General features: G+C 39.2%; 1 protein-coding gene across 2 annotated transcripts in view; it reads left to right on the plus strand.

Moving 5' to 3' along the window:
* The first annotated feature begins 3,091 nt into the window (after positions 1–3,091).
* The window catches only part of CKAP5 (cytoskeleton associated protein 5), a 112,256-nt gene continuing 90,613 nt past the window's right edge, over positions 3,092–24,734 (plus strand). Inside the window, exon 1 of one of the 2 annotated variants that reach the window (XM_070383421.1) lies at positions 3,092–3,165. The gene's annotated coding sequence lies outside the window, so the exon portion shown is untranslated. The remainder of the gene's footprint in view (positions 3,166–24,734) is intronic. The other variant, XM_070383420.1, reaches the window with a different exon arrangement.

The following is a 24,734-nucleotide window of genomic DNA, read 5'->3' on the forward strand; positions in this document are numbered from 1 at the left end:
AAAAGGGATTTTGCCATCTTGTTCTAAAGTCTAAATCTCTGGGATCTAGACTCTGCACATTGTTAATTCACCAAATTCCAGGTTACCATCACTCTCTCCTTACATGTAATCTTCAATTTATTTCTGATAATATTTAAATAAAGTAAACATGTCAATGATCAATGATTGAAGAAGACTATTTCTCTATACTGCTAGCCTGTTTCTCAAAGATTAGGGTGACATTTTGCTCAGATCGGCTCCTCCCCGCCCCCTCTGCCTGTGGATCTGTCCGCATCGCTCATCGTTTCATTCTGGCCACTCTCTCACTCTGTGGTCTCATCCACAATTTCATCTTTTCACTCCATGGAGGTGATTCTTAAATCTGTATCACTTGAGTCCAGTCTCTTCTCACAACTCTCGTCCTGGACTCCCTAGGCCTACTTACGCGATTCTGTTTGCATGTCTCATTGCTATGTAAAAGTAAACAGGTCTGAAACAAAACATCTTGTCTAACCTTTGAGACTGGCTTCTCCTGACTTTCTACTTCCATTTGGGCAACCATTGCCTCCCATTCCCTAGGCTCCAATCCTGGCCACACTGACTCATCTCTCTAAATGGGTCCCACCCTCACCTTTATTCCTAACTTAGTCTGTTGCCAAAACTTTCCCCCTTTCTTGGATCTTTTCTCATCATTTCCATTGCTCATATCAGACTCGTAACTGGGCTCTCAACTCTAACCATTTTAGAATTAGACAATCAAGCTAGTTAGTTTTCCAAAGTGCAATTCTGATTTTGTCACTCCCTTGCTCAGAAATCTTCAGTAGCTCTTCACTGCCTACTTTAATAAAGTACAAATTCCTTACCCTAATATTCAAGACCCTCCAAAAAGTGTTCCTTTCTCAGTTACTCTTGTGTCCCACTAACTTCCTAATATGAACCCACTTCTAAAATCAGCCCACAGGTTCAACCCCCAATATAAAATGTACTTTCTTGTCTCTGTGCCCATACTTTTCCCACTACTAGACATTCTCCCTTCTCCTTCTATTAAAAAAAACTTTTTTAACATGTCAGTGGTAAAAAATTCATTTCCCTCCCTGATGAGTCCCAATCCCCTTTTTTGAAATTCCAGTATTGTTTTAATCATTTCCAGGCAGACACACATATACACATACAATTATAACCATATATAATAAAATTATTCCATGTGCCAAGTCACTTCAGTCACGTCTGACTATTTCGCAACCCGAGGGACTATAGCCTGTCAGGCTCCTCTGTCCATGGGATTCTCCAAGCAAGAATACTGGACTGCATTGCCATGCCCTTCTCTGGGGGATCTTTTCAACCAAGGGATTGAACCTGTGTCTCCTGTGGCTTCTGCATTGCAGGCAGATTCTTTACCACTGAGCCACTGGGGAAACCCCCAAATCAGTCCATATGTATGCTTTTCTGCAACTTGCCTTTTTTACAATTAAATAAAATTTGTGCATTTTTCTAACTGGCGCATATAGATTAACCATATTCTTTTTAACAGTTGCATAGTATTCTGTTGAATGGATATACCATTATTTATATAAGTTCCCTATAAATGAACATGTAATTTTTAGGCGTTTTTTTTGTTGATGTGTTTGTTTTCTAAATCAGTGTGTAGTGAATGTATTTGTACATTTTTCTTTACATACATTCATAAATCTATATGACAAATTCCCATCAGTAGCATTATTTGGCCAGAGATTATATACATTTTACATTTTAATAACTGTTAAATTTGCCTCCTAAAAGTTTGTACCAGTTATACTTTTACTGACAAGTGACTTTGAATGTATATTTCTTTTTTTTTTTTTTTAATCAATGGACATGAGTTTGAGCAAATGAATGTATATTTCTCTAACTCTTAGCTAACCAAAAGTTGTTAAACTTTCTCATCTTTGCCAATTTGATAGATTAAAACAAAAACTATTGTTTTATTACTTTCACTCATCCCTTCTCCATTTCTTACCCTCTTGCCTACATACAGTTTAAATCTCAGATTAAAAATACATCCCCTTCACAGATCTTTCTCCATCTATTTTCTCCCTTCCCCTAAACATCTACAGCTTTTCTTTTATATTGTTCTCATATTGCTTGAATTTTAGTGACTAGTTCTATACGTTTTATTCCTCTGACAACTGTAGTTTGCAAATTCCTTTAGGATCAGGTCTTATTCATAGAAACACTGACTGTAGAGACAAAACAAGAATTTCAGGAACCATATTAACCAAGTCTCTCATTTTTACAAATAACCAGAGTATTAAGTCTTTAAAGAATGCATTACTGTTCAAAGGCTGTTTCTAGACACTCAATTAGTTATATTAATTCAACACACTAAATTTATCAGGGAAACATCATTATCCCGGTTCACTGATAAGGAAACTAAGTTCCACATGATTTACTGAGAAAAGTGCTTTACTCAGAGCAGGTCCAAGACCAGGATCCATCGTCCTGGCTCCATTCATTCTCCTTCCACTGTATGTTAGTTGCCTTTCTGGTTTCCCGCACTCACTCTGCTGCACATAAATATTTGTGAATAAAATGACTCGGAAAAAGAATTGCCAGGTGTTGTCTGCATCTCCAATACTTTGTCCACTTGATGCGAAGAACTGATTCATTGTTAAAGACCCTGATGCTGGGGACAGATTGAAGGCAGGAGGAGAAGGGACGACAGAGGATGAGATGGTTGGATGGAATCACCGACCCGATGGATTTGAGTTTGAACAAGCTCCAGGTATTGGTGATGGACAGGGAGGCCTGGCATGTTGTCGCAAAAAGTCGGACAAGACTGAACGACTGAACTGACTGGCTGACAGGAGTTTAAATACCTGCAATTAAGTAAAGCAAACCTGCTGACCACCCAGGAGGCACAGCTAGCTCTTCACACACCTTTCTTCCAGGACAGTCTCAATCTTTCGCTTCTCGCCCGGTGACCTCCCCACAGGACCAAGCAGAGTCAGGCTCCAAGGGAAACACGGCTGCGCACGGCCCCTTTAAGACTGCGGGCGGCGCGTGCCCACAATTCTTTCAAACGGACCAATGGAAGGACAATGGGCGGTCCGCCCAGGACCAATAAACAACGAGGACACTGCGGGGTGTGCGGCGGCCCAAGCGGTTTCAAACGGCTTAGAGCAACCTCTCGGTTCTGGCCCGGCGGAGGTGAGTGGACTGTGGGCCCGACCCACCCGCCTAGGCCCCTCAGGTTCACGAGTCGCGCGCGAGGAGCGGCCCCTCACCCCGGGCGCGGGGTGCGGGGTCTTCCGCGGACGCGCGCCTTCCTCGCCCCACAAACCCGGCGGGTCTGAGGCGGCGGAGCGGGGCGGAGGCCGGGGGACGGGCGGCAGGGAGGGCGGGGGGGCGTGGGCGCTCGGGTGCGGCTGAGGCCGGAGCCGGGATCCGGGTGACCGGGGCGCGGCGCGGCGGGGTACGGGCTGCCGCGCCCGAGGGATGCGTGCGGCGCAGGGCCGCGTCTGGCGGCTCAGGGTGTTCGGGTGCTGGGGCCGGGGAGCCTACGAGCCGGCCCTGCTACGGCGCCCCTCGCGTAATTGTCAAATGAATGAATGAGAGAGAACCTCCGTGGGCTGTGGTGGTTGTGAAGGGCCCTGGTCGCCTCAGAGCGTGACAAGGACAGTAGTCCCCGGGCCTGCCCGCGCACCTGTGCCCGGCCCGCGCACCTGCGGCCCCGCCGGCTTGCTGCGATTTAAAACGATTCGGATCGCATCGCTCCGCCCTTCCGCCTGGCTTTCTCTCTCAGAAGGTGTCAGTAGAGTTCAGGTATATTTCCAGCTTTGAAGCTTTGGGGGACCCATACAATAGCCAGCAGTGTAGGTTAATCAGGCCTTGCTACTTTAACGTGAGATCTCGGTAAACTAGATTCTTACTTGTTAAGCTCTTAACCACTGTGGCTGTCGAGATAGCGACCCTGCCATTGTGGTAATTGTCAGGCCGGATTTAAACGCGCCCGTTTTTGTTTCTGGAATAGAAAATGGTGAAAATCGTGTGGCCAGAGCGGCTATTATGTGTTAGAAAATACACTCGTGTTGATGAATCTGAGCAATGAGTTTTTCATTCAGCGAAAATAGAGGAAGAAGAGGTTTTTGTAGAACTTGCCCCAAATTTATGCATGGCTCCAGTTTAATTCTTATGGGACTCAAGGCTTCAAGTGTTGGCCCAGAAATGCTCCCTGTCTTATTTTATGCATAATTATAGTAACTGAAAACTCATTTTGAGAGAGGTGAACTCCTCCTTTCTCCATTTTTATCACCCTGAAAAGTCCTTCTTTGACCTAAAGAGCTGATAATGAAGGTAACAATCTTTGAAACTTAAGAAATTGTAAAAGATTTGGATTTTTCTTAAATGACTGGATAAACTGTAATGTTTTTATAAAATGACATAAAGAAAGGTGAAATCAATATATATTTGCCAACATAAATTAAACATAATGGGTAAACCCATGAGAAAAAAATTTACACAAGTTTTTAAAGTTTGTTCACTCAGGCAACAGCAAGCAAAAATATTCCTTAACAATAAACTGTATAATTTATTACTTTAAAATTTTTGATCAACAGCTTAATTTTAACAGCAGAGTTTTAACGGCAATAAATTTGAGTACCCTAATATTATGAACACTGTCTTAGGTTTTGGGAAAGCAATGAAAAATAATAAATGTATTTAACAGTGCCTTAGGTTATTGTTTAAAATCTTGATGGGGAAGGAAAACTTTTCTTTATGTTGGAGCAAAGTCAAGTTCCTTTATGCTCCTTTGTCTTAATGGAGTCTCATTCATTCATTCAACAAATATTGATGCCTACCGTGTGTTAAACATTGTTCTAGATTCTGGGAATACACTGGTGAACCAGAAAAAGACAAAGCCCCTGACCTAAGGGAGTTTGACAATTTTATCTCTCAAACAGTTTGCTGTAGCAAATTGTCATTTCTATAATCCCTCTGGCCAGCTCTAGTCCTTGAACAAAGTAAATGCTCAGCTACTTCTCCCAGCAGTAGTTAACATTTATTGAATATTCTACTGGGTGCCACATTTTATCTTTTTTAATTCTCACAACCTTTTACAGATGAGGAAACTGAGTCTTGAAAGCTTATGCAGCTTGCTCAAAATCATACAACTGATGGCACCTCAATTTGAACCCAAGTTAGTCTGTTCAGTGCCGTTGCACATAACTTCTGGTTGTACTGTGTGACGTAATGAGATCTGTTAGGGATAACTTGGGATCATTTTCTGGGTAGACTCTCCCTCTTGCCTTTTTTTCTTAAATACTTCTATCAGAGACATAAGAAAATGTGAACCACAGGCATGGTGGGTTTTAGAGGGAAGGTGGAAGAACAGTTCAAAATGGCATATTTACCATATGAAAGATGGACAGTTGTGACAGTGGGAGATAGCACTAAATGGGGGCGTAGAGTTTAGACGTGGATCTAATGATTGGTGAATTCCTGGTGATCAGTGTTGGAGGTTTGAATTTTTTTTAACCTTATTTCAATTATTGTTAAATGCATATTTGTACCTGTAGAGTTCAGGATATGTTGCTTACCTTGTTTCTATCAGGGCGGTTGCCTTGCCCACTTGATTTATCTCGAATACTTAAAAGTTACTCTTTTTGGCCTTTGTGTGTGTTCTCTCTGCCTGGAACTTCCCACCTGCTCTACCCTGCCTCAAGCTTGTCTTTGTGTATAGGCATCACTCAGGTCTCAACTCAAATGTCATCTCCTTAAAGAGGCATTTTCCAAGCTCCAATTAATGTAGCCCTCTTGGTCATATTTACCTCACTTTGTTTTTTAAACTGTATACCATTTATTGCTATATGATAGGTCATTTATTGTTTGCTTGTATATTGTCTGATTTCCTCACAGAAATGAAAGCAGGGCACAGGAGCTTTTTTTTATTTATTTTTTTTTAATCTGTGAGGTTATTTCAATGCTTCAAGCGGTGCTTAGGACAAATAAGGTGGCCAGAAAATGTTTGTTGGCCAAAACTGGAGTAGTTTTCTCCATGTAATAAACTGTACAACTAACCAGTGTTTCTGTGTCTTTGGATATAGCAATATCTTAGCAGACTAATTTGGAAAGTCTTCAACTAAGAATCATGGAAAAATGATAGTTTTATGTTTGTGTTGACTGAGAGAGAAGATAGATCTGGCTTCCCCACCTCGCTGTTTCCCCCTAGTTTTTAAAAACTTTAAAATATGTAGAAGTTTTTAGGGGTATTGTTTAGTAGAATGTTCATGTGTTGCAATTTATCTGATGTTTTTCTTATAATTAGACTGGGGTTATGTGTTTTGGGTAGGAAGATCACAGAGAGAATGCCATTTTAATCCCATCATATAAAGGGTACTATCAACATGATTTATGACGGTTGGTATTGACTTTTATCATCTGGATGAAGTAGTGTTTGTCTGGTTTCTCCACTACAGAGTTAACTCTTTTCCTCTTTCTGTACTGTGGTCTTCGGAAGGAAGTACAGCCCACTTAGGAAGTGAGGGATTGTGCTCCCTGTCCTTGGGGCGGCATAGCTAGATAATTTATTTGAATTTCTTCTGCGTGAAAAATTTGTCCCTCTTTCCCCATTTATTAGTTTAGTCAAGGATTTATATCAGTATAAACTGAAGGGTATTTTATACTTTGAGTTATATTCCAGTACTGCTTTACTTTGTTGCTCGAATTGTTCCAGCTTTATCCATTTAGTATTCTCTCAGTTGGCTCTTATTCCCTTTAACATTCCCACATCTGTGTGTGTGTGTGTGTGTATGTGTGTTTTAATTAATTTTTTTAGCAGTTCCCAACACTACAACCTAGATAGCATGTTGAAAAGCAGAGACATTACTCTGCCAACAAAGGTCCGTCTAGTCAAGGCTATGGTTTTTCCAGTCGTCATTTATAGATGCAAGAGTTGGACTGTGAAGAGAGCTGAGCGCCGTAGAATTGATGCTTTTGAGCCGTGGTGTTGGAGAAGACTCTTGAGAGTCCCTTGGACTGCAAGGAGATCCAACCAGTCCATTCTGAAGGAGATCAGCCCTGGGATTTCTTTGGAAGGAATGATGCTAAAGCTGAAACTCCAGTACTTTGGCCACCTCATGCGAAGAGTTGACTCATTGGAAAAGACCCTGATGCTGGGAGGGATTGGGGGCAGGAGGAGAAGGGGACGCCAGAGGATGAGATGGCTGGATGGCATCAGTGACTCGATGGACGTGAGTCTGAGTGAACTCTGGGAGTTGGTGATGGACAGGGAGGCCTGGTGTGCTGCGATTCATGGGGTCGCAAAGGGTCAGATACGACTGAGCGACTGAACCTGAACCTGAACACTACAAGATGCAGTAAGCTCATCTTGTATATTTCTTGTCACAGTGCTAGAATTAGTCATTTCTCCCAGATATCCTGGGACCTTTTATTGGAGAATGGTAATAAAAACCAAGATCTGGGCAGTAAATGTTCTCATTGCTACTTGGGTGTCATTTCTTTTAGGCACTCTCAACTAACAGAACTAATAGGTATATATACTAACTGGTGTGTATAGACATCTATAGATATTCCTATATGTTGCTATCTGTTTCTATACCAAATTAAACAGGAGTTCTATTCAGCTCCAGTAGATATGTGTAGCAGTATCTGAATTTTTAATCCATACTCCCATAAAAAATAACTATTAACTAAAAGTACAGGGCTTCCCAGGTGGCTCAGTGGTAAAGAATCCGCCTGCCAAGCAGGAGAGGTGGGTAGGTTGGGAAGATCCCCTGGGGAAGGAGATGGCCGCCCACCCCTGTATTCTTGTCTGGGAAATCCCATGGACAGAGGAGCCTGACAGGCTACAGCCCATGGGGTCGCAAAAGAGTTGGACATGACTCAGTGATTAAACAACACTAATACAGTGCTTACGTCCAGTTTCTTTTGCCTTCAGTGTTAAAGTCCATTCATTTCCAAAGTTGCTTAAGTCAGTTCTTTTTCCCCACCCACTTCAGTGAGATGGTTTCACACATTTTATGGGATTCCTCAGTCTCCCAAATGACTTTCTAAAATTAGCATGCATTAAAGTTTACTCTTTATGTTGTAAACTTCTGTAAGTTTTGACATTTATAATGTTATTTATCCACCATTATACTATCGTAGAGAATAGTTTCATTGCCCTAAAAATCTCTTATAATTCACCTATTCATCCTTTCTCCCTCCCCCACCCTCTGGCAGCGTTGATCTCTTCATTGTCTCCATAGTTTTGACTCTTCCAGAATGTAATATAATTGGAATCATACACTACGTAACCTTTTCAGACTGGCTTCTTTCACTTAGGAGTATCTATTTAAGGTTCTCCCATGCTTTTTCTTGGCTTGGTAGTTCATTTCTTTTTATTACTGAATAAGATTTCATTGTGTGTGTACCACAGTTTATCCATTCACCTATTGAAGGATATTTAGGTCACTTCTAGTTTTTGACAATTATGAACAAAGCTGCTATAAATATTTGTGTGTGGCATATAAACTTTTAGTTCTCCTGTGTAAATACCTACGAATGTGATTGCTGGGCCATAGGGTAAGACAGTGTTTAGCTTGGTAAGACAATGTTTAGCTTTGTAAGAAACTGCCAAACTTTTCAAAAGTGGCTATACCATCTTGCGTTTCCACTAGCAATGAACGGGAGTTCTTTTTGCTTGACATCCATGTCAGCATTTAGTTTCATCAGTTTTTTAAAAAATTTTAGCCATTCTAGTAGGTCTGAGGTATCTCACTTTTTAAAAATTTTGTTTTTCAAGACATGACTTTTTTGAAGGTAAATGATAGGGTTTTTTGTTTTTCGGGCTTTTTTTTTTTTTGACAAAACCTTTAAAAAATAAACTTTTTTATTTTGTAATAAGTTTAGATTTACAGAAAAGTTGCTAAGATATAGCATTCTGTATACCTCTTATCCAATCTCCTCTATTGTTAATATCTTACATGGTACATATGTCAAAATGAAGAAACCAACATTGATGCATTACTTTTAACTGAACTCCAGGTTTTGTTGGGATATCTGTAGTTTTCTATTCATATCGCCTTGCTGTTTGAGGATCCAATCCTGGGTAACCTATTGCATTTAGTTGTCATCTCTCTTAGTCTCCTTTGGTCTTTGACAGTTTCTCAGTCTTACTTTGTCTCCACGGTCTTGACAGTTTTGAGTACTAGTCAGTTATTTTGTGGAATATTCTTCTTCCGCGTTTGTCCCGTGTTTTTCTCATTATCAGACAAGGGTTATGTGTTTTTGGAAAGAATGTCACAGAACACCATCATTTCTTATCAAGGGACTATATGATATCACTGATGATGTCAACCTTGAACACTTGGTTAAGGTAGTGTTTGCCAGGTTGAGAAGTAAAGTTACTATTTTTTCCTTTCTGTACCTATTCTTTGGAAGTGAGTCTCTGAGTCTAGCCAATCCTCAAAATGGATGGGCATAAGTTCTGCTTACTGAGGGTGGAACAGTATCTACATAGATTGTTTGGAATTTTGTAACAAAAATTTGTCTGTTCTCCCCCATTTATTTTTGTATTTAACCAGTTATCTATATAAATATGAATATCTGTTTTATAATCTGGTTCTATGTTATTTATTTTAGCTCATTCTGAGCACTTTTCTGGGAGAGCAAGATGCTCCAGACCGATCTAGTATTTTCCCCATCCCAGCCGTAGACTCAGCCCTGGTTCCTTCTACGAGACTGTGATATTTATTGATAGAAACCAAGATCTAGATGCGCTTATTTCTGGTGTCATTGTTCCGAGGTCCTCTCAGTAAACAGAGCTGGGTATGTTTGTATACTAACTCATGCATATGCACACATATATAGTTGTTTTATTTATTTCTATCTGTATTAAGCTAAACATGATTTCATACAGGTCTCCAACTTTCCAAGGAAACTCATGTCCCAAACAAATGTCCTCTTTGTGATATGCTTTTTACTGAGCTCTTTCTTTTTTCTTCCATAACTCTTTTTAAGTGCCACAGAAAACATTATTTTCACTTAATTGGTAACAGCAGTTGCTTATTCCTGGAATATGATCTTTGTTCAGAGATGCAAAGTATAAATTCTGACTTTGTTGGAATGGTCAGACATTTTTGGCATAAATATGATCTCAGATAAGCCTTGGTGACCTCTGTCTTTTCAAAAGTGATTTTTATTTTATTAAGAGATTAGAAACTTACTTCTTCAATATCTTGATTATATTTCTTCTTGTTGTTTTTTAGTTGCTTAGTCGTGTCCGACTCTTTGTGATCCAATAGACTGTACCCCACCGAGTTCCTCTGTCCGTGGGATTTTCCAGACAAGAATACTGGGGTCGGTTGCCATTTCCTTCTCCATCTTGATTATATTTCTTAGAGGTTATTAATTAAAATGAGCTTAAAATTCTTTCTATGAAGATGAGGAAAAAAGTGGAATAGTCTCAAGTATGTCTTGAAAATGTTTGTTTAATCAGTTGTCTTTTTTTCAATCGTAAGACTTAAAGATGCATTTTATTTATCTGAAAGTTAACTGCCAGGAAATAAACCAAAAAAGTCTTCTGCATTCTAAATTTTATTGACTTCCTTCAAGTAGATCCTGCTCTTTATGCACAGTTTCACCCTGCTTGCTTCTTTAAATCAAGAGCTAAAATTAGATAGTACTGCTACAAGTTAACTAGAAGTGTTAGTTTGATCAGGAAGTTTGAGGAAGGAAAGCTACAGAACATTAAAATTCAAAACAGCCATACTGGAACCACTTGATTTTGATACAAGATTCCCTCATAACTCTTCGGCAGTACATCTTGAGGGTATTGCTACATTGATTGCTCAAATGGATTATCCTGAAAATTTTAAATAATTATCAGTCGATTTTGTTTAAGAAGAGTGTGAAGCTTATGTATTTTCTTAGATTTATTTTACATGGAAAAAAGTTATATAAAATAATCGGTATTTCAGGGACAAACCTCTAGCAAACTTGGCTATCTAGAACATCTTATTCTCTAATTCATTTTGCTATTTTATTTCTTTTATGTATTTATTTGCAGTGTTTGTTTTTCATCATTTCATGTCCTTATTCATTTGCTATATGAAGTCTCTCATTCTTGTGTTTTAGGTGTCTTTTTCAATACTGTAATTCCACACTTTTCTTTTGGCCCTTTCTTATGTGATACATTCCTTTAAAAAAAAAAAAAAAAGAAAGCCTCACGAAAACCCCCAGTCCTGAACTAGCATGAGTTCTTCATTTGTGAGTAAAGATCAAATCCCATATCAGAAACCTCTAGGCAGTAAAGGAAAACAGTTTCTTATGCTTTAGAGGACTGCCTGCTTATTTTGCCCTACATTTAATATGGGGAATTCCTCCAAGTGAAATATGGATAGTCTCCTGAGTAATATAAAATGACATTTACTTGTTTGAGAGGTGAAAGTGTTAGTAAGTCATGTCTGACTCTTTGTGACTCGTGAAGTTCATCTGTCTATGGAATTTTCCAGGCAAGAATACTGGATTGGGTAGCCATTCTCTTCTTCAAGAGATCTTCCTACTCCCCCAGGGGTCAAACCCCGATCCCCTGCATTGCAGGCAGATTTTTTTTTTTTTTCTTTTTAACCATATGAGCCACCAGGGAAGTCAAAAGTCTGGTGCTCTACTGATTGAGTTATCCAGGCTTTACTTGTTTAACTTTCAGTAAATCTGCTTTCTGTAGGATAAGAAGGAATAGATTGCTTATACAACCAACAGACTTGTTTTAAATCAGAGACTTGCCTTACTCGGTCGAGAACCCTAAGCTAACTTAGGCCTTTCTTGAACCAGAAGATTAAAGTGTAGGTTTGATTAAGTCTGAAGACAGCATATTAAAAAGCAGAGACATTGCCAACAAAGGTCTGTCTAGTCAAAGCTATGGTTTTTCCGGTAGTCATGTATGGATGTGAGAGTTGGGCTATAAAGAAAGCTGAGTGCTGAAGAATTGATGCCTTTGAACTGTGGTGTTGGAGAAGACTTGAGAGTCCCTTGGACTGCAAGGAGATCCACCCAGTCCATCCTAAAGGAAATCAGTCCTAAATATTCATTGGAAGGACTGATCTGAAGCTGAGACTCCAATATTTTGGCCAACTGATGTGAAGAACTGACTCATTTGAAAAGACCCTGATGCTGGGAAAGAATGACGGTGGGAGGAGAAGGGGATGATGAGAGGATGAGGTGGTTGGATGGCATCACTGACTCAATGGACATGAGTTTGATTAAGCTCAGGCAGTTAGTGATGGACAGGGAGGCCTGGCGTGCTGCAGTCCATGGGGTTGCAAAGAGTCAGACACCACTAAGCAACTGAACTGAACTGAACTGAAGTCTGTCTAAGATCTCTAAATGACTCTGAGATGATGCTTATAATAATAATATAGTAAAGATAGCTACTGTTTCTTGAGTGCTTGCTGTTTGCCATGATGGGTCTTCCCTGGTGGCTCAGATGGTAAAGAATCTGCTTGCAGTGCAGGGGACCTGGATTCAATCCTTGGAGTCGGGAAGATCCCCTGGAGAAGGGAATGGCTACCTACTCTAGTCTTCTTGCCTGGAGAATTCCATGGACAGAGAAGCCTGGAGGGCTACAGTCCAAGGAGTCACAAAGAGTTGGACATGACTGAGCAACTAACACACAGTACTACTTCCTTGCATAAAGTCCCTGGCTTTGTATGATCCGACCCTTTTTAGTTTGCCCAGCTTCTGTTTTGGCCACAGAAGTTGCAATTCTTTCTTTATCTTGCCTAGCTCTTGTCAGCTTTCACCCAGGTCCCTGAAACATTCTCTTGTTATATCTAGTCATTGTGGCTAGGTCTGGCTAATCACTATTAATTTCCTTTAGTTCTCAGCCTAAATATCACTTTCTCAAGGAGACCTTCCCTGACCCTCCAGTCTAGATTAATTGCCTCTGTTACACCCTCATAGTACATTGCCACTGGGCTACTGTATTTCACTTCCTGTACTCAGTATGTAGCTAAGTGCCTAATACAGAGTAACATCTTATGATCTCACGCTACTCTGTATTAGGCACTTAGCTACATACTGAGTGTACTTATGTGGCAGGGGAATAATACAGGTATTTGGAGATATTCTTAACATATGTAAGGCAAAATCTCATTTTCACTTCAACAGTTCACCGTGACAATTAGCTGAATCACGTGAAGCAAGTTATTTAGCCTCTATGCCTAGGTTTTCTCATCTGTAAAATGGAATAATAACGCCAATCTCAGAGTTATGAGAAATAAACCAGTTAATGTATGTGAAGTGCTTAGGATACTGCCTGGCACATAATGAATGCTCTGTGTATTAAATAAGGAACCACATGAAGATGGTACTGTAATGATGGGTGATAAAACTGAGACTCAGCTAGTGTGTGACAAAGCAAGTGCTAGAACTCAGATCTTACTCCAGCAGCCAACATGACGGTTTTGGTTGAATTTAATTTTGACTAGAGCACTCTACAATAAGATTCATTGCAAGCAACTGCTCTCCTGCCATGACTTTACCAAACGAATGATCTAAAATTAAAATTTCCTTCTTTTAATGGATTTCATAATCAAAATTCTTAGTAGGTACTAAGAAAACAGTGACAAAAATCTTCTAAATTTTTGAAATCTATTACTTAATAATTTTTCACTTCAAAAAAGGGTTTGCTTTAGAATTCTATTATATCATGTTTTCCTTTCACATTTTAAATACATTCCGCATGCAAAATTTTATTTATAAACTCAGAACACATTTATTGTATATTTAAGAGTTCTATAATTTGATGAAATTGTACTGTTTTAGGAATTATGTGTTAGAGGACAAAGCACTCTGCTAGATGCTGGGGCAATAAGATTCAGATCTCTCTTTCAAGGGAGATACGATGTCCAAAAAATACTAAGGGGAGGAAGTGAGGCTTATGGGATATGTATAGACAGATTCAGCTTCAAGGTGCCAGGCTGGAATTTTAAAGTTTTAGAGCTTTTAAAAACATTTTGATAAAAAATATTGAAGCTTGTTCATTAAAATAAAAGACAAGGCTATGTATTAAAATGAAAAGTAAAAATTCTTTAGCTAGTCCCATATACATTCTTCTAAAAATAGTCATTGTTAACAATTTTCTGTGGATCCATCCAGAAAATTTTTATGTGCTTTCAAACATGTATTAGTTTTCTATGACTACCAAAACAAATGACCACAAATTTGGCAGCTTAAAACAATGATAATTTATTCTCTCACAGTTCTGGAGTTGAGTCTAAAATTTAGGGTGAGTAGGAGTTTGGGGTTAAAATATACACTGTACTATATATACATAAAGATAACCAACAGGGAACTATACTTGTAATAACCTATAATGGAAAAAAATATTTTTTGTATCAGATCAGATCAGTCGCTCAGTCGTGTCCGACTCTTTGCAACCCCATGAATCGCAGCACACCAGGCCTCCCTGTCCCTCACCAACTCCTGGAGTTCACTCAGACTCACGTCCATCGAGTCAGTGATGCCATCCAGCCCTTCTCCTCCTGCCCCCAATCCCTCCCAGCATCAGAGTCTTTTCCAATGAGTCAACTCTTCGCATGAGGTGGCCAAAGTACTGGAGTTTCAGCTTTAGCATCATTCCTTCCAAAGAAATCCCAGGGCTGATCTCCTTCAGAATGGATTGGTTGGATCTCCTTGCAGTCCAAGGGACTCTCAAGAGTCTTCTCCAACACCACAGTTGAAAAGCATCAATTCTTCGGGGCTCAGCCTTCTTCACAGTCCAACTCTCACATCCATACATGACCACAGGAAAAACCATAGCCTTGACTAGACGAACCTTTGTTGGCAAAGCAATGTCTCTGCTTTTGAATATGCTATCTAGGTTGGTCATAACTTTCCTTCCAAGGAGTAAGCGCCTTTTAATTTCATGGCTGCAGTCACCATCTGCAGTGATTTTGGAGCCCAGAAAAATAGTCTGCCACTGTTTCCACTGTTTCCCTATCTATTTCCCATGAAGTGGTGGGATGGGATGCCATGATCTTCGTTTTCTGAATGTTGAGCTTTAAGCCAACTTTTTCACTCTCCACTTTCACTTTCATCAAAAGGCTTTTGAGTTCCTCTTCACTTTCTGCCATAAGGGTGGTGTCATCTGCATATCTGAGGTTATTGATATTTCTCCCGGCAGTCTTGATTCCAGCTTGTGTTTCTTCCAGTCCAGCGTTTCTCATGATGTACTCAGCATAGAAGTTAAATAAACAGGGTGACAGCCTTGACGAACTCCTTTTCCTATTTGGAACCAGTCTGTTGTTCCATGTCCAGTTCTAACTGTTGCTTCCTGACCTGCATACAGATTTCTTAAGAGGCAGATCAGGTGGTCTGGTATTCCCGTCTCTTGAAGAATTTTCCACAGTTTATTGTGATCCACACAGTCAAAGGCTTTGGCATAGTCAATAAAGCAGAAATAGATGTTTTTCTGGAACTCTCTTGCCTTTTCGATGATTCAGCGGATGTTGGCAATTTGATCTCTGGTTCCTCTGCCTTTTCTAAAACCAGCTTGAACATCAGGAAGTTCACAGTTCACATATTGCTGAATCCTGGCTTGGATAATTTTGAGCATTACTTTACTAGCATGTGAGATGAGTGCAATTGTGCGGTAGTTTGAGCATTCTTTGGCATTGCCTTTCTTTGGGATTGGAATGAAAACTGACCTTTCCCAGTCCTGTGGCCACTGCTGAGTTTTCCAACTTTGCTGGCATATTGAGTGCAGCACTTTCACAGCATCATCTTTCAGGATTTGGAATAGCTCAACTGGAATTCCATCACCTCCACTAGCTTTGTTCGTAGTGATGCTTTCTAAGGCCCACTTGACTTCACATTCCAGGATGTCTGGCTCTAGGTCAGTGATCACACCATCGTTTTTATCTGGGTCGTGAAGATCTTTTTTGTACAGTTCTTCTGTGTATTCTTGCCATCTCTTCTTAATATTTTCTGCTTCTGTTAGGTCCTCATCTTTGCATGAAATGTTCCTTTGGTATCTCTGATTTTCTTGAAGAGATCCCTAGTCTTTCCCATTCTGTTGTTTTCCTCTATTTCTTTGCATTGATCGCTGAAGAAGGCTTTCTTATCTCTTCTTGCTATTTTTTGTATACACACACACAATTGAATCCCTTTGCTGTATGCTTGAAACTAACAACATTGTAAATCAACACTTTCAGTAAGAATTTTAGAAAAATTTAGGATGAGGCTTCCTGGAGGCTGATACTGAGGCACGGCCGTGTTCCTCCAGAGGCCCTGGGGCGTGCCCGGCTCTCGCCTCTTCCACTTCTGGCGGCTGTCGGTGTCCCTTAGCTTGTGTCACATCCCTCCAGCCTCTTACAGTCTTGCTCGTCTCTGTCTTCACATCACCGTCTCCTCTGAATATGTCAGCTTTTCATCAGTCTCCCTCTTGTAAGAATACATGTGGTTGCATTCAGGCTGACTCAGATGATCCAGGATGATCTTCCCATCTCAAAATTCTTAATCACATCTGTGGAGACCCTTTTCCTAAATGAAACAACATTAATAGTTTTCGGGGATTACAGCCCAATATCTTTGGGGGTCATTATCAGCCTACCACCAATGTGTATGACCCTCTTTTTATATTTTTACTAAACACACAAAAAAGGAGTTAGGCTTCATATGCTAGCTTCCAAAACTCTTTTTAAAACTTCATAATAGATTTCCTCCACATGAGTATTTAAATATTTTCTCCAGTCTTCTTTATCTTTTTTTCTTTAAATACCTACAAAGCATTTTGAACAGATGAGTGTCTTACTTTTTAAAAACTGTAATATTTTTTAAAAAGTATATGACATAAAAATTACCATCATAATTTTAAACTAGTGGTTACATTCAGTTGTTGTGAAGCACATCTCCAAAACTTTTGAATCTTGCAGATCTGATACTCTGTATCCATTAAACAACTCTTCTTTTCCCCTTTCCCTGGCCGGTGATAACCACGATTCTATTGCTATGAATTTTACTAGTTTAGTACCTCTTGTAAGTGGACTCATACAGTATTTGTCTTTTTGTGGCTGACTTGTTTCACTTAGCATGATATCCTCAAAGTTCATCCATATTGTGGCATGTAACAGGATTTCCTTCCTTTTTAAGGCTAATACTCCATTGTGTGTATTTACCCCGTTTTACTTATCCATTCACTCTTTCTCTAGTGGACGTTTGGGTTGCTTCTGCGGCTTGGAACATGAGTGTAAATTTGAGCCCCAGTTTTCAGTTCTTCTGGAGATATGTATACCCACACTTACCCATACACTTAAAAGTGGGGCTGCTGGATCATATGATAGTACGATACTCTATTTTTACTTTTTTTGAGCAACCCTCCATACTGTCTTCTGTAGCTGTTGCACCATTTTACAAGCCCACCAACAGTATACAAGTGTTCCAATTCCTCTACATTCTTACCAACATTTGTTATTTCTGTTTTTTAAAAATTTGTTTATTTGATAGTAACCCTTCTATTGGATGTGAAGAGATAATCCCATTGTGATTTTGACATGCATTTCTCAGATGATTAGTGATGTTGAACATCTTTTCATATGCTTATTGGCCATTGATATATCATCTTTGTTGTTGTTCTTATTCAGTCACTAAGCCTTGTCCGACTCTTTGTGACCCCATGGACTGAAGCATGCCAGGCTCCCCTGTCCTCCATTATCTTCCTGAGTTTGCTCAAATTCATGTCCTTTGAGTCGATGATGCCATCCAGCCATCTCATCCTCTACCCCCACTTCTCCTCTGCCTTCAGTCTTTCCCAGTATCAGAGTCTTTTCTAATGAGTTGGCTCTTTGCATCAGGTGGCCAAAGTATTGCAACTTCAACGTCAGCCCTTCCAGTGAATTTCAATAAATATGCAAAATACTCATCTTTGTAGAAACATCTATTCAAGTCTTTTGCCCATTTTTAATTGGATTATCGGAGAAGGCAATGGCACCCCACTCCAGTACTGTTGCCTGGAAAATCCCATGGATGGAAGAGCCTGGTAGACTGCAGTCCATGGGGTTGCTAAGAGTTGGACACGACTGAGTGACTTCACTTTCAATTTCCACTTTCATGCATTGGAGAAGGAAATGGCAACCCACTCCACTGTTCTTGCCTGGAGGATCCCTTGGACGGAGAAGCCTAGTAGGCTGCAGTCCATGGGGTCACACAGAGTCGAACATGACTGAAGAGACTTAGCAATTGGATTATTTGGAGTTTTGTTGTGGGCGTTCTTGATATTCTGTAGATATTAAACACTTATCAAATAAATGATTGGTAAATATTTTCTTTCTTTCTGTAGGTTATCTTTTTACTCTGTTTATTTTGTCCTTTGATAAACAAAAGTTTTTAAGTTTGATGTAATCCCCATTGGCCCTTTTTGCTTTGGTTGCCTGTGCTTTAGGCATCATATCTACGGTATCATTATGCATTCCAGTGTTACAAAGCTTTTCCTCTATGTTTTCTCCTAGGAGTTTTGTAGTTTTAGATCTTACATTTAGATTTTTAATGATTTCATATTAGTTTTTGTGTATGATGTAAGATAAGGGTCCACCTTCATTCTTTTGCATGTAGCTATCTGGTTTTTCCCATCATTATTTGTTGAAGAGACCATCCTTTCCCAACTGAGTGGTCTTGGCAGTCTTGTCAAACAAAGATAATTTTACCCTATACGCAAGGGTTTATTCGTGGGTTCTCTATGCTGTTCCATTGGTCTATTTGTCTTTCTGCTATTACCACACTGTTGTGATCATTGAGGCTTTTTAATATGCTTTGGAATCAGGAGGAGTACTGCAACTGTTTTTTTTTTTTTTTTCAAAAATGTTTTTACTATTCAGGGTCCTTTGAAATTCCATATGAAATTTAAAATTAATTTTTCTATTTTTACAAAAAATGCTGTTGGAATTTTGATTATGATGAATCTATAGATTATTTTCAGATATATGGAATCTTAATAATACTAAATCTTACAGGCCATGGATATGGGATGTCTTTTTGTTTTTATCTTCTATAGTTTCTTTTAGCATTGTTTTATAACTTTCAGTGTACAAGTCTCATCTCCTTGGTTAGGTGTATTCCCAAGTATTTTATTCTTTTTGATGTTATTTTAAGTGGAGTTGTTTTCTTAATTTTCTTTTCATGTTTTTCATTGGTGGTATATAAAAACACTACTGATTTTTGTGTGTTGGTTTTGTATTTTGCAAAATTCATTCATTTACTGAATTCATTTCTGTTCACAAAATTTATTCATTTACTGAATTCATTCATTCTCACAATTTTCTTTTGTAGAATCTTTTAAGGTTTTTTAGATATAAGATTATGTCATATGCAAACAGATGATTTTACTTCTTCCTGTTTGACTTAGATCTCTTTTGTTTCTTCATCTTGCCTAATTTCTCTGCGTAAGACTTTTTTTCCTGCAGAGAACATTAACTTTCAATTCTATATTGAATAGGATTGTTAGCACAAGCATCCTTGCCTTGTTCCTACTCTTAGAGGAAAGCTTTCAGTTTTTCGCTCTTGAGTATGATGTTATGTGTGCCCAGTCATATCTGACTGTTTGTGACCCTTTGGACTAGAGCCTGCCAGGCTCCTTTGTACATGGGATTTTTTAGGCAAGAATACTAGAGTGGATTGCCATTTCCTTCTCCAGGGGATCTTCCTGACCAAGGGATCAAACCTGTGTATCTTGTATTGCAGGCATATTCCTGCAGGCACATTACCTGCTGAGCCATTCGGAAAGTACCCCAAGTATATTAGCTGTGGGCTTTTCCTAAATGGCCTTGATTATATAGTTTCTTTCCTAGTTTGAGTGTTTTTATCATTGAAGGTGTTCAGTTCAGTTCAGTCGCTCAGTTGTGTCCGACTCTTTGCGACCCCATGAATCGCAGCACACCAGGCCTCCCTGTCCATCACCAACTCCTGGAGTTCACTGAGACTCACGTCCATCGAGTCAGTGATGCCGTCCAGCCATCTCATCCTCTGTCGTCCCCTTCTCCTCCTGCCCCCAATTCCTCCCAGCATCAGTCTTTTCCAATGAGTCAACTCTTCACATGAGGTGGCCAAAGTACTGGAGTTTCAGCTTTAGCGTCATTCCTTCCAAAGAACACCCAGGACTGATCTCCTTTAGAATGGACTGGTTGGATCTCCTTGCAGTCCAAGGGACTCTCAAGAGTCTTTTCCAACACCACAGTTCAAAAGCATCAATTCTTCAGTGCTCAGCTTTCTTTATAATTCAACTCTCACATCCATACATGACTACTGGAAAAACCATAGCCTTGACTAGATGGACCTTTGTTGGCAAAGTAATGTCTCTGCTTTTGAATATGCTGTCTAGGTTGGTCATAACTTTACTTCCAAGGAGTAAGCGTCTTTTAATTTCATGGCTGCAGTCACCATCTGCAGTGATTTTGGAACCCCCTAAAATAAAGTCTGTCACTGTTTCCCCATCTATTTGCCATGAAGTGATGGGACCAGATGCAAAATGTCCCATCCTCTTTAATTTTTGGGAAAATTTGGGAGGATTGGTGTTAATTCTCCTTTAAATGTTTGGTAGACTTCTCCAGTGAAGCCACTTGTCTGGGGCTTTTAATGCATTACTTTCAATACCATTCTAGTGATGGTTGATAGTGAAAGTTCAGCAGTTGGTGCCCTGAGTACAGGCTATAGGAAGGCCTGCTCTGTATGTGATTCTGATTATTTGGTGTCACAAATTGAGATAGATGTGACTAGATGACTTAGTAAGTCACTTTTCAGTACTGAGTGTTAGGAGAAGGAGATACAATTCAAATTTCTGACTTTTTGAATGAATATTTTTACTATTTACTTTCTTTGCCATGCATAAGTAGCTGCTAAGTACATTTTTGCTTTTTGAGTGATTTGTGTGAATCTCTACTTTTTGAATCTGGGGAGAAAATATTTTCTACCAGGGTATAATGCCTGAAAAAGGAAAATGATAGGGGAACCCACATTTTTGCAAACTATGGTTTTGAATTATCACCACATTTGAGATACTAGCATAAAGCAAACTACCATTCCTTTGTTGTCATTTAACCAAGGGCCAAAGGGAATGGGACTGTGAGGTTTTTACCACTGAAGCAAAAGCACTTTCCACACATCTAATGTAAGCCGCATATATCCTGGTACTGAAAAATCTGGAATTGCAAAAGCCTGCTGTTTATTATATATAAATCATTGTTGTGGAATACTGTTCCATAAAATCTGTTTTATGCATGAGAATACTAAAGCCCCCAAAGATTAAATGACTTCCATAAGGTTTCACAGCTAATTAAGTAGAGCAGGGATTTGGGGATATAAAAAGTATGCTCCAAGTTTCTGCCTGAACACTATAGTTATAAGATTTTATTAGCTAGAGGCAGAGCTTCCCCCCCGCCTTTCATTTTGAAACTCATGGGGTATTTAGTATTTTAAATATAATAAGTCATTTTTGTTCAGTTCAGTCCTTCAGTCATGTCCGACTCTTTTCAACCCCATGGACTGCAGCACACGAGGCCTCCTTATCCATCACCAACTCCTGGAGTTTACTCAAACTCATGTACATTGAGTTGGTGATGCCATCTAACCATCTCATCCTCTGTCATCCCCTTCTCCTCCTGCCTTCATTCAGTCAGTTCTTCACATCAGTTGGCCAAAATATTAGAGTCTCAGCTTCAGGATCAGTCCTTCCAATGAATATTCAGGACTGATTTCCTGTAGGATGGACTGGTTGGATCTCCTTGCAGTCCAAGGGATTCTCAAGAGTCTTCTCCACAGCAAAAGAGACACAGATGTATAGAACAGTCTTTTGGACTCTGTGGGAGAGGGAGAGGGGGATGATTTGGGAAAATGGCATTGAAACATGTATAATATCATATAAGAAACAAATCGCCACTCCAGGTTTGATGCAGGATACAGGAAGCTTAGGGCTGGTGCACTGGGATGACCCAGAGGGATGGTATGGGGAGGGAGGTGGGAGGGGGGTTCAGGATGGGGAACACGTGTACACCCGTGGCAGATGCATGTTGATGTATGGCAAAACCAATACAATATTGTAAAGTAAAAATAAATAAATAAGAGTCTTCTCCAACACCACACTTCAAAAGCATCAATTCTTCGGTGCTCAGCTTTCTTCACATTCCAACTGTCACATCCATACATGACCACTGAAAAAAACCATAGCCTTGACTAGACGGACCTTTCTTGGCAAAGTAATATCTATGCTTTTTAATATGCTGTCTAGTTTGTGAATTTTCAAAAAGAAACATTAGTATTCCTACCCCCAGTTTAAGAAATAGATCATATCAATATCCTGTGCACCCTTCCTTGACTGCATCTCTACCTTTTCTGCTTTGCTGTTTTCAGGATATCATCCTCATACTTGTCTTTTAAATTTACCTACAAATGTATGTATCCCTACACAGTATAGTATTTGGGTTTGAATAATCATAATGATCTGATCTGATGTTGTTCAGTAACTAGCTATTTTCTCAGCGTGGTGTGTGAAATTATGCATGTTTTAACTAATAGCTGTCTTCATTTATTTTCACTGCTGTATGATATCTTTTCTGTGAATATACTATAGCTTATTTATTTGTCTCCTATTAATGGGATTTTTAAAAATTAAGATAGAATTCACACAGCATAAAATTTATTCTTTTAAAGTGTACAGCAGCTTCCTAATATATTCATATAGTTGTGCAGCCATCACCACTATCTAATAGCAGAACATTTTCATCATCCTGAAGAGACCTCATACCCACTAGTAGTCACTCCCCTTCCTTATTTCCCTCCCTGCCCTCCCACCCCTAGCCCTTGGCTCTGTCTGTCTCTGTGCATTTGCTTAACCTGGACATTTCGTATCAACGTAATCATACAATATGTGGCCTTCTGTGTCTTGCTTATTTCACTTACTACAGTGTTTTCAAGGCTAACCCATGTTGTAGGATATATCATTCCTTTTTATGGCTGAATGATATTCCATTGAATGGATAGATCACAATCTGTTTCACCTATTTATCTTGATAGTGATAAAATGATAGTGACCGTTGATGGATAGGCCACTCTGGGACTATTATGAGTAATGGTGCTGTTAACATTCATATACAAGCTTTTGTGTGGACTTTCAGTTCTCTTGGGAATGGGTTGTTGATATCAAATATTTTCGAAATTGGATGTGCCAGTTTGCATAACCAGCAGCGGCATTTTGATGTGATATTGGAAGTAGTATTTATTTTTTATAATATTTATTTATTTGGCTGTGCTGGGTCTTAGTTATGGCCCCTGGGATCTAGTTCCCTTACCAGGGATCAAACTTGAGCCCCCCTACATTGCCAGTGTGGAGTCTTAGCCAATGACCACCAGGGAAGTCTCTGGACATAGTATTTATAATGAGTTTCCAAACATTTTCTTGTATGTGTCCTTTTTGTTTCCTAATGAGGAGAATTATACTTTTGCTAAAGATGTTAAATAATACTTGCTATATACATTGTTGATAAATTTTATTTAGGCTCTGGAAACTCTTGTCTGAATGTTACAAGTTTGATTAACAGAAGTATACCTAATGTATTTAGTTACTAGTAGTAGTTTTTGTTAATTCTTATAGCTCATTGATCCAGAAAAAATTACCAGATATGACTACTTTTGGATGAGATTTGAAAGAGTAATTTTCATTGATATTTCCCTTTGAAAGTATTATAAAGTAACATTTAAGATTCATGTGAAGTGATCAATGATTCTTCATAAATAGAAGACTAATGACACACCATTAATATTAAGTTGCAGAAAGAACTGATTGTAATTGATAGGTATAAAAATACAGATCCGTACTGAAAATCAGTAGTAAGTAATAATCCAGTTACCCTTGACTTATTGTTAGTAGAAGAGCATGCAACAACAAAAAAAAAAGAAAAAAAAGAAAGATACAACAAAAAAAAAGAAAAGAAAGAAAAAAGAGCATGAAAGAGTTCAAAGAGACACTTTAGAAACCAATTTGACAGTTACTTATAAAATTAAACACGCACTTACCTTATCACCCATTTTTCCCACTCCTGGATATTTGCCCAAGAGAAATAAAAAGTTATGTTCATATAAAAATTTGTAGCTGTTTGGGTTTTTTATCTTTTTTTTTTGCAACTGCTAAAAACTGTAAACAGTCCACACGTCCTTCAGCTGGTAAATGGATGAGCAGAATGTGTTAGATCATATAAGGGAATGTTGCTCAGCAATAAAGTGAAACTACTGACATGTGAAAAACACGGATAATCTCAGTTATGCTAAGTGAACAAAGCCAGACTCAAAAGACTACACACTATCTGGTTCTTTGTACGTGACGTCGTGGAAAAACCAAACCTGTAGGAGCAGAACACTGATCAATGATGGTCTGGGGGGGAGGCTAATTACAAAGAGGCACAAGAAAGTTGGTGGGGCTTGTAGAGATGTTTTTGACTATGGTGATGGATACATGATTATGTTTCTGTCAGAGTGCATAGAACTGTGTATTAAAGAGTGAAGTTTAAACTGACACAACATTGTAAATCAACTCTACTCCAAGAAAGAATTTTTAAAAGTAAATTTTAGTATATGTAAGTTACACTAAAGAATTTTAGTATATGTAAGTTATACCTCAGTAAACCTGACTTAAAAGCTCTTGGGTTGGAGGACCTCTTCTCCCTCTAATCCTCAGTTAACTTCTGACAGCTAGGAGGAACACAGGGAGCAGTCAGTGGGAAGGGGCTATTCATTTA

The sequence above is a fragment of the Bos mutus genome, chromosome 15 (genome assembly GCF_027580195.1).
Source record: "Bos mutus isolate GX-2022 chromosome 15, NWIPB_WYAK_1.1, whole genome shotgun sequence".
NCBI lineage: Eukaryota > Metazoa > Chordata > Mammalia > Artiodactyla > Bovidae > Bos > Bos mutus.